General features: G+C 34.2%; 1 pseudogene across 1 annotated transcript in view; it reads left to right on the top strand.

The window, feature by feature from the left end:
• Positions 1–8484, top strand: part of LOC108527092 (phosphoserine aminotransferase pseudogene) — a 34003-nt pseudogene extending 25519 nt beyond the window's left edge. Inside the window, exon 2 of the transcript XR_001884690.1 lies at positions 6455–8484. The product of XR_001884690.1 is annotated as a phosphoserine aminotransferase pseudogene (transcript). The remainder of the gene's footprint in view (positions 1–6454) is intronic.
• The last annotated feature ends 1219 nt before the right edge of the window (positions 8485–9703 follow it).

Here is a 9703-nt window from a genome sequence, read left to right as displayed (position 1 = left end):
TTTTTTTTTTTTTTTTTTTTTTTTTTTTTTTTTTTTTTTTTTTTTTTTTGGTGGTCACGATCACTTCTTGTCATGTTAAAGTACCAGTAAAGCCTTTCCAGTATATTAGTCATCCACTATCATTTTCTGCAGAAAGTAGGATTCCCATTTGTCTGAAATGTTCATCAAAGAGTAGCATAAATGAGTTATAATTGCATCTTTCTCACACCTAAGAGATATGTAGGCAGTTGGTAAAGCGAACTCAAGGCCCTTGTCCTGTCTTTTTCACATAATCACAGTGTGGCCACCCAGCAGCAGACATCACTTCCACATTCTAGTCAGGAGGAAGTAAACAGAAAAGAAGGGGATATACCTGTGAAGGGAATGAAACTCTCCCAGAAATTTCAAGTCTTCTCACATTTTATTATTCAGAACTGAATCACATTGCCACAAGGAACACTTACAAATAGAATTTTTTGCCACATTGAACAACAACGATATTCTATTAGCAATAAAAGATGGATAATGACTAAGCATCCAGCAGCATTTGTCAAATTTTCATAAACATCTTTTTGTTGTATTTGCTGACCTTACTTTGTTATTTTATTTCTTTACATGTTTATGTCGTTAATGTCCTCTTACTAAAAGGTGAGCTCTAGAAGATAAGAAACCCTATCTCTCTTGTTTGTTTCTGCACCTCTAGAATCTAGAAAACTCTCTGGCACATAGTGTATGCTTCATAAATATTTTCATAGTAAAGGAATATTGGGTTAATTAAAGTTTAAATGGCAACTTTGCCTTATGTATTCCAAACTTATTAAACAAATATTTTCTGTCTTAAATTGTCACAGAAAATGTCTTCACTATTTTCAGGTAATTGTCTAATGATTATTTATTATTCTAAAGAATTGTTGCATAGAATCTGGGACTGCAAATATTTAATCAGTCGTTACCTTTTTGATTTTCAAGAATTCTAATACTTAAAGTTGAACATATTATTTTCCATAAAGGTAATTTCTCTACACACACACTTCTATTCCCTCTTTCAACCTCCTCCACAAACAACAGAAATGTAGGAAGCAACATATTTTCGAACAAATACCATATGCTAAAAACTCAGCGAGATATCGCATATATAAATATTTTGAAGACTAAGAAAGTCACTAGTTTAATCAAGCTCTATAATGTTATAAATGAATGAAGGATTACTATTGTTGGCTTTATAAAGTCTCATAATTTAATTTCTAAATTATTTTATAAATGGAAGTCTACTTTCTTTAAATTAAAAGGACTAAGCTACTTATTTTGATTGGGAGAGTACATGTGCAGGTTTTTTACATTAATACCTTGAGTAATGCTGAGGTTTGGGCTTCCCACGGATCCATTAACCAAATGGTAAACATATACCCAAAAGTAGTTTTCAACCCTTACCCCCTACCACTGTACCCCCTTTTGGGATTCCCAGTGTCTATTATTTCCATCTCTATGTCTATGTGTACCCATTGTTTAGTTTTCACTTGTAAAGTGACAACCTGCAGTATTTCATTTTTTGTTTCTGACTTATTTCACTTAGGATGATGGTCTCAAGCTCCATATATGTTGCTGCAAAAGACAGAATTTCATTCATTTTTATGGCTGCATAGTATTCCTCGGCATAAATATACCACATTTGTTTTTCCAGTCAACCACTAATAGACCCTTAGGTTGATTCCATGATTTTGCTATTGTGAATTGTGTTGTGATAAACATACAAGTGCAGGTGTCTCTTTGATGAAACAACTTCTTTTCCTTTGGATAGATATTGAGTAGTGGGATTGCTGGGTTGAATGGTAGTTCTATATTTATTTATCTGTGAAATCTCCAAACTGTTTTCTATAAAGGTTGGACTAATTTACATTCTCACCAACAGTGTATAAAGTCTTCCCTTTTCTCCACATCCTTGCCAATATCTGTTATTTTTTGACTTTTTAATAATAGTCAATCTGACTGGTCTGAAATAGAATCTCATTGTGATTTTAATCTGCATTTCTCTGACGATTAGTTATGTTGAGCACTTTTTAATATGTTTGTTGTCCTCTTGTATGTCTTATTTTGAGAAGTGTCTGTTCATGTCCTTTGCCCACTTCTTAATTGGGTTATTTGTTTGGTTTTTGTTGATTTGTTTAAGTCCCTTATAGATTCTGGATATTAGTCTTTGTCAGATACACAGTTTGCATTTTTTTTCTCCCATTCTGTAGGTTGTCAGTTTACTCTGTTGACTATTTTTTTTTATGTGCTGAAGTTTAGTGTAATTAGGTCTCATTTGTCCATTTTTATTGTTGCATTTGCCTTTAACCTTAGTTATAAATTCTTTGCCTTGGCCAATATCTAGAAGAGTTCTTCTTAGATTTTCTTCTAGGAATTGCATAGTCTCAGGTCTTATATTTAAGTCTTCAGTCTATCTTGAGTTAATATTTGTATATGGTGAGAGGTAGGGGTCCACTTCTACTGCACATGGCTAGCCAGCTTTCTCAATGTCATTTATTGAATAGGGTATTGATTTCGCAGTTTATTTTTGTAAACTTTGTCAATAATCAGTTGGTTGTAGGTGTGTGGCTTTATGTCTGAGTTCTCTATTCTGTTCCATTGATCTATGTGTCTTCTTTTGTACCAATACCATGCTGTTTTAGTTACTACAGCCTTGTCATATAGTTTGAAGTCAGGTAATGTGATGCCTCTGGCTTACTGAAGTTATTTGTCAGGTCAAGGAGTCTTTTGATGAAAGCTTTAGGGTCTTTTACATATAAGATCATGTCATCAGCAAACAGACACTTTTACTTCCTCTTTTTCAATTTGGTTGTCTTTTCTTTCTTTTCATTGTCAGATTTTTCTGGCTAAGACTTCCAGTACCATGGTTAAATAGGAGTGGTGAGAGCAGACATCCTTGGCTGGCTGAAGTTCTGAGGAATGCTTTCAATGTTTCACCCTTCAGTATCATGTTGGCTGCAGGTTTGTCTTACAGTATGTTCCTTCAATGCCTAGTTACTTGAGAGGTTTTATTATGAAGGGCTACTAGATTTTATGGAATGCTTTTCCTGCATCCATTGAGATGATATGATTTTCTCTTTTAATTTTGTTTATGTGGTGAATCACATTTACTGACTTGCAGATGTTGAACCATTCCTATATTCTTGGGATGAAACCTACTTGATCATTATGAATTATCTTTTCTCTGTGCTCTTGGATTCAGTTTGCTAGTATTTTCTTGAGGATGTTTGTGTCTATATTCCTCAAGGATATTAACCTGTAGTTTTCTTTTTTTGTTGTATCTTTGCCAAATTTTGGTAACAGGGTGATACTAGTTTTGTAGAGTGAGTTAGAAAGGAATCCCTACTCACTGATTTCCTAGAATACTTTCAGTAAGACTGTTAACAGTTCTTCTTTATATGTCTGATAGAATTCCACTGAGAATCTGTCTGATCCTCAACAATTTTTGGTTGGTAGGTTTTTCATTATTGATTTGACTTTATAAATCATTATTGGTTGCACAAGATTTCAATTTCTTCCTGATTCAATCTTGGGAGTTACATTTTCGGTTATTTATCAATTTCCTCTAGGTTTTCTAGTTTGTATACATAGAGGTGTTTGTAGTAGTCTCTGAGAATCTTTTATATTTTTGCAGTATCAACTGCCATGAGACATTTGTCATTTCTGATTGTACTTATTTGATTCTTTCTCTTTTTTTCTTGGTTTATCTAACTAGCATTCTATTTATTTTGTTTAACCTTTCAAAGAACCAACTGTTTTGTTTCATTGAGCCTTCATTGATTGTTTTATAAATTTTAAAATCAATTTAATTTAGTTCCACTCTGATCTTTTTTATTTATTTTCTTCTGCTAGCTTAGCATTTTGTTTGCTCTTGTTTTTCTAGTTCCTTGAGGTAAGGCATTCGTTTGTTAATTTAAGATATTTGTATCTTTTTGATCAGGCATTTGTCACTATGAACTGTCATCTTAACACTGCTTTTGCTGTATGCCAGAGGATTTTATATGTTGTATCTCTATGTTCATTTGAGATAATTTTTTTGATTTCTACCTTAATTTCTTTGATTCCCTCAAAGTCATTCAGAAGCAAGTTGTTTAGTTTCCATGTACTTGTGTGATTTCAATTTAATGTTGTTGAAGTGAACCCTATGTCATTATATAACATGCTTCTGTGTGTGTGTGTGTTGTTCTGTTTATTGTTGTGACTTTAAAGTCTGTTTTATCTATTACAAGAAATGCCAACCTTTGCTCTTTTTTGTTTTTCTTTTGTGTGATGTATCTTTCTCCACCCCTTTACTTTGAACCTCTGGTGTCAGTACATGTTAGGTGCATCTCCTGAAGGCAGCAGATCTTTCGGTCTCATTTTTTAAATTTAATTTGCCAATCTGTAAATTTTAAGTGGAGAATTTACATCAGTTATGCTCGATATTAATATTTATATGTTATATGTAAGGCTTTGCATCACCATATTTTTAGCTAGTTACTTTGTAGTGCTTACTTAATTGCTTTGAAGGATCAGTAAATTTGTACTTACATGTTCCTTTATGGTAGCAAGTATTATCCTTTTGTTTTCATGTTTAGAACTCCTTTGAGCATTTCTTGTAGGTTCAGTCTAGTGGTGACAAACTTTTCTAGCATCTATCCTCTAGCTTGTCTGGGAAAGGCTGTTCCTCCTTCATTTATAAAGTTCAGTTTAGCAGCATATGAACTGGTTTATAAGGTTTCTGCTGAGAAGAACCTGTATGCTGTTAGTCTGATGGAAATTCCTTTATAGATTTGACCTTCCATAGCTGTCTTTAAGATCTTTTCTTTAGCATTGACCTTGGATAGCTTGATGACTATGAATATGCTTTAGTGATATTCATCTTGTGTAGTATCTAGCAGGTGTTCTCTAAATTTCCTATATCCAGATTTTTACCTTTGTAACCACGTTAAAAAAAATCCTAAATTATTCTCTCAAATATGTTTTCCAAGTTGTTTTTTTTTTTTTTTCCTCTCTCTCAGGAATGCCAATAAGTCATAGATTTGGTTGCTTTACATAATCCCATATTTCTCAAAGGCTTTGTTCTTTCAAAAAACTTTTTTTTTGGTCTGACTGTGTTAATTTGAAAGACTAGTTTTCAAGCTCTGAATTATTTTCTTCCAATTGGTCTAGTCTATTTTTGAAACTTTCTATTGCGTTTTGCAATTCTTTTAGTGAATTTTTAAATTCCACAGTTCTGTTATATATGCATATATATATATATCCATACATATTTATAGCCATTTATATATATATGAAGCTATATACATATATCTCTATATCTCTATATATCTATATATATATCCAAATTACTGTAATAATATGTAGCCATCTCATCTCTCATATCTTGAATAAATTTTCTGGTTTTGTTGTATTGGTTTTCAACTTTCTCTTGTATCTCATTGAGTTTCCTTGCAACCCATATTTTGAATTCTTTATCTGTTATTTCAGAATTTTAATTCCTGTTAGGATCTATTGCTAGAGAGCTATTGTGATCCTTTGAAGGTGTCAAAACACTCTTTTTGTACTGCTGGAGATCTTGTACTGATGCCTTCTTATGTGAAAGAGTTGTTGCTTCTTGTTTTTGAATTTGCTATCATTTGTACGAGACTTTTAAATGTTTCATTCTTTTTTTCCTTGAGGGTATGACTGTGGTGTATGTTGCATATGATCATTTGGCTTCATTTCTGGTTGCTTTCAGAGGGCTAAGGCTCTGTATGAGTTCCTTCGTTGTGGATAGAATTTCTGTGGTGGTTTACTCAAATGTTGCTTTTGTTCAAGTGTTTTTAGAAAGATGCCATGTTAAATAAGTATAACTGGGGATGTTAGTAACATTTTTATAACATAATCACCTATATGTAGAATGAGAAAGTTTCTGAATTTCTAGCACCTAACATCAAATTTCATCCTTTCTAAAAGTAGGCCATCTAGGAAACGGTTACTTTTGAATTCCCTAACCTTTCATATTTTTTAATGCAAAAGAAATCTATTAGTTGTTTGACTGTTTTTCAGTTTGCTCAAGACTTAAATTGAGCACTCAATACCATTTACTGATTCTCACTACTTGGAAAGAAAATTTCCAGAGAATAAAGACAGAGTAATTTCCATGAATTCTCTGGTAGTTTCTTTACAGAAAAATCATAGAAAATGGATGTAATTATTACTATATTCCCATTACTAAGTAATAATTATTGACACATATTACTTTAAATTATCCAGCAATTTCTTTTCCAGTGAGACAATTGAGGAACTGAAAACTATTGCTTTGCCACATTACTCAGAATCACAAAATTGGCTTTAAAATGGTGTTAAAACTACACTCCAAGTTTCCTGACTCCTAAGCTTGTGTTTAGACCATTTCTTTACTAGGGTGCCTAATAGATGGACAATTGAAAAGGGTCATTAATTTTTTTTTTTTTCAATACAATAGGGTGTCATTTAAATACCCAGAAAGAAACAACTTGGCCACTGTTATACTGATTCCCTGAAAGACTTCAAAGGATGAAGAGTTTACAACCACAGTATTCAATAGACCTTGGGTCAGTGTAGAATCAGAGTTATCTTTATGTTTTAAAATAAATTTGACTTTAATTAAATTTATGTATTTGTTTCTTTGTTGTCTGCTTAGAAGACTGGGCAAATCATTGTAAGTTTGTGTTCTCCACTCACTTAACCATTTATCTGTAAGAATTACCTAGCTGGGAATGCTAGCCCTTCACGCGATTGGTCTTCCTTGGTTGAGTCGCCGCCCTCGCTGCCACACCGTGGACGCCCCAAGGCAGGTGGTCAACTTCGGGTCTGGTCCCGCCAAGCTGCCTCACTCAGTGTTGATAGAGATAAAAAGGAATTATTGGACTACAAAGGAGCTGGCATTAGTGTTCTTGAAATGAATCACAGGTCATCAGATTTTGCCAAGATTATTAACAATACAGAGAATCTTGTGCGGGAATTGCTAGCCGTTCCAGACGACTGTAAGGTGATTTTTGTGCAAGGAGGTGGGTCCGGCCAGTTTGGTGCTGTCCCCTTAAAACTGATTGGCTTGAAAGCAGAAAGGTGTGCGGACTATGTGGTGACAGGAGCTTGGTCAGCTAAGGGTTGCAGAAGAAGCCAAGAAGTTTGAGACTATAAATATCGTTCACCCTAAACTTGGGAGTTACACAAAAATTCCAGATCCAAGCCCCTGGAACCTCAATCCGGATGCCTCTTACGTGTATTACTGAGCAAATGAGACGGTGCATGGTGCGGAGTTTAACTTTATACCCCGTGTCAAGGGAGCAGTACTGGTTTGTGTCATGTCCTCAAACTTCCTGTCCAAGCCAGTGGATGTTTCCAAGTTTAGTGTGATTTTTGCAGGTGCTCAGAAGAATGTTGGCTCAGCTGGGGTCACCGTGGTGATTGTCTGTGATGACCTGCTGGGGTTTGTCCTCTGAGAGTGTCCCTCAGTCTTGGAATACGAGGTGCAGGCTGGAAACAGCTCCTTGTACAACACGCCTCCATGTTTCAGCATCTACATCATGGTCTTGGTCCTGGAGAGGATTAAAAACAATAGAGGTGCCGCAGCCATGGAGAAGCTTACCTCCATCAAATCTCAAATGATTTATGAGATTATTGATAATTCTCAAGGATTCTACGTATGTCCAGTGGAGCCCCAAAGTAGAAGCAAGATGAATATTCCATCCCTCACTGGCAATACCAAAGGAGATGATGCTTTAGAAAAAACATTTCTTGATAAAGCTCTTGAACTCAATATGTTGTCCTTGAAAGGGCATAGGTCTGTAGGACGCATCCGGGCCTCTCTGTATAATGCTGTCACGATTGAAGATGTTCAGAAGCTGGCCGCCTTCATGAAAAATTTTTTGGAGATGCATCAGCTATGAACACATCCTAACCAGCATATACTCTGTTCTCGAACATACAAAGTTTAAAGCAACCTGGGGATGGCTACAAAAAGTTAACAAACAGAGTATTTTTTCTCAAATGAACATGTTTATTGTAGATTCTTCTTTTTTGAAAGAACAACAGCAAAACATCTACAGCTCTGTAAAGCTGGTGGGACCTAATGTTCACCTTAATTCTGACTTGAACTGGAAGCATTTTAAAAAATCTTCTCATTGCTTTTCTAACAAATTCCTGCTTATTTTGCCTTTGTTGCTACTTTTCCTAGTTAGATTTCAAACTTGCTTGTAGACTTAATAATGTAAGTTGCAATTAATTATTTCTGGAGTCATGGGAACACACAGCATAGAGGGTAGGTGGGGCCCTCTAGGTGTTGAATCTAAACATCTGTGGGGTCTCCTGGGTTCAGCAGCTGTTGATTCAAGGTCACCATTGACCATTGGAGGAGTAGTTTAAGAGTACCGGGCAAAGGGCAAACTGTAGATCAATCATTATACTGTTATTACAAGAGAAGTGACATACTTTATGTATGTTTATATTAGCATGGTCTGTTTTTAATACCATATACTTTATATTTCTATACATTTATATTTCTAATAATACAGTTATCACTGATACATGTAGAACTTTTAGAATTTATTAAATCCTTGACCTTCTGCATTATAGCATTCCTTTAGCAACAGTTGCACCATGTCCCCAGTCTTCTTCTTCCTCTTTTAAAGCTTCTTTATGACAAAGATGTAGAAGTTCTTGAGTCATTTTTATCGTTCTTTCCATTGGTAGAAGAGAAAGTTGATTGGTTGGTTGTTTTTCAATTATGCCATTAAACTAAACATTTCTGTTAAATTACTTTATCGTTTGTTCTCTTGACTGTTTTCTTTGTAATGTTTGACGACGAGAGTGATACTTTGCTGAAAAGTCTTTTCCCTATTGTTTATCTATTGTCAGTATTTTATGGTGAATATGTGAAGAACATAAAAGTCCTAAAACATCTAAAAAAATTACCTAGGATGGAATAAGATGGAAATGATAGCAATGAAAATAAAGTTGCAGTTACAGTTTTGAGTTTTCTACTTTAAATTGCATTATGTACCTACTAATGAAGACTAAGAAGTTTATTTCAATATTAAAACCGTCCCCATAAATAATGAAATAGGAATGCCTGATAGTATAGCTAATAGTACGTAAGGATATTTTATATATTTACTTTTAAAATCAAAATGTATATCTTAACTCAGTTTTGGTATCAAATGGCTCATTGCAGTCATTTAGATTCTTCAAGGTAAATTTTACTTGGTGCTGATAGAAATTTTATTCATGATTTGCTGATAGTAAAAAAAAAAGCTGATTTTTTTTTTCTTGCATGCGACAAAAGCAAAAAAAATACAATAAAATGTCTTTGCATTTGTTAAAAGGCTGAGAAGAATTTGGAATGATAGTATTACTAAGAATACAGAGTCTATAATTATCACTTGCTAGCTCCAAAATACAAATTTTTCAAGAGTTTTATTTGCAAGTTATATTTCTCTGGATTCAAGAAATATGCAAGAGAATAGAAAAGAAGAAAGAGGGAGAGAAAAAAGAGGGAGGGAGAGAGAGTGAGAGAAAAAGAAAGAGTGAGTGAGGAGGAGGGGAGGAGAAACAATAGGGTGGAGGTAGAGGATATGGTAACCAGGGAAAACACAATGTCTCCTAATGCTACGTTCTTCTCTGGCTAAAAGATAAGAAAGAATAAAGAAACAATTATTATGTAGTCTTAAAGAATTATTTCCAATGTGTTTTG

This window comes from Rhinopithecus bieti, unplaced genomic scaffold (assembly GCF_001698545.2).
Source record: "Rhinopithecus bieti isolate Rb0 unplaced genomic scaffold, ASM169854v2 scaffold_3316, whole genome shotgun sequence".
NCBI classification, from domain to species: domain Eukaryota; kingdom Metazoa; phylum Chordata; class Mammalia; order Primates; family Cercopithecidae; genus Rhinopithecus; species Rhinopithecus bieti.
The sequence above is the reverse complement of the archived record's forward strand: the minus strand, read 5'-3'. Positions and strand labels throughout refer to the sequence as shown.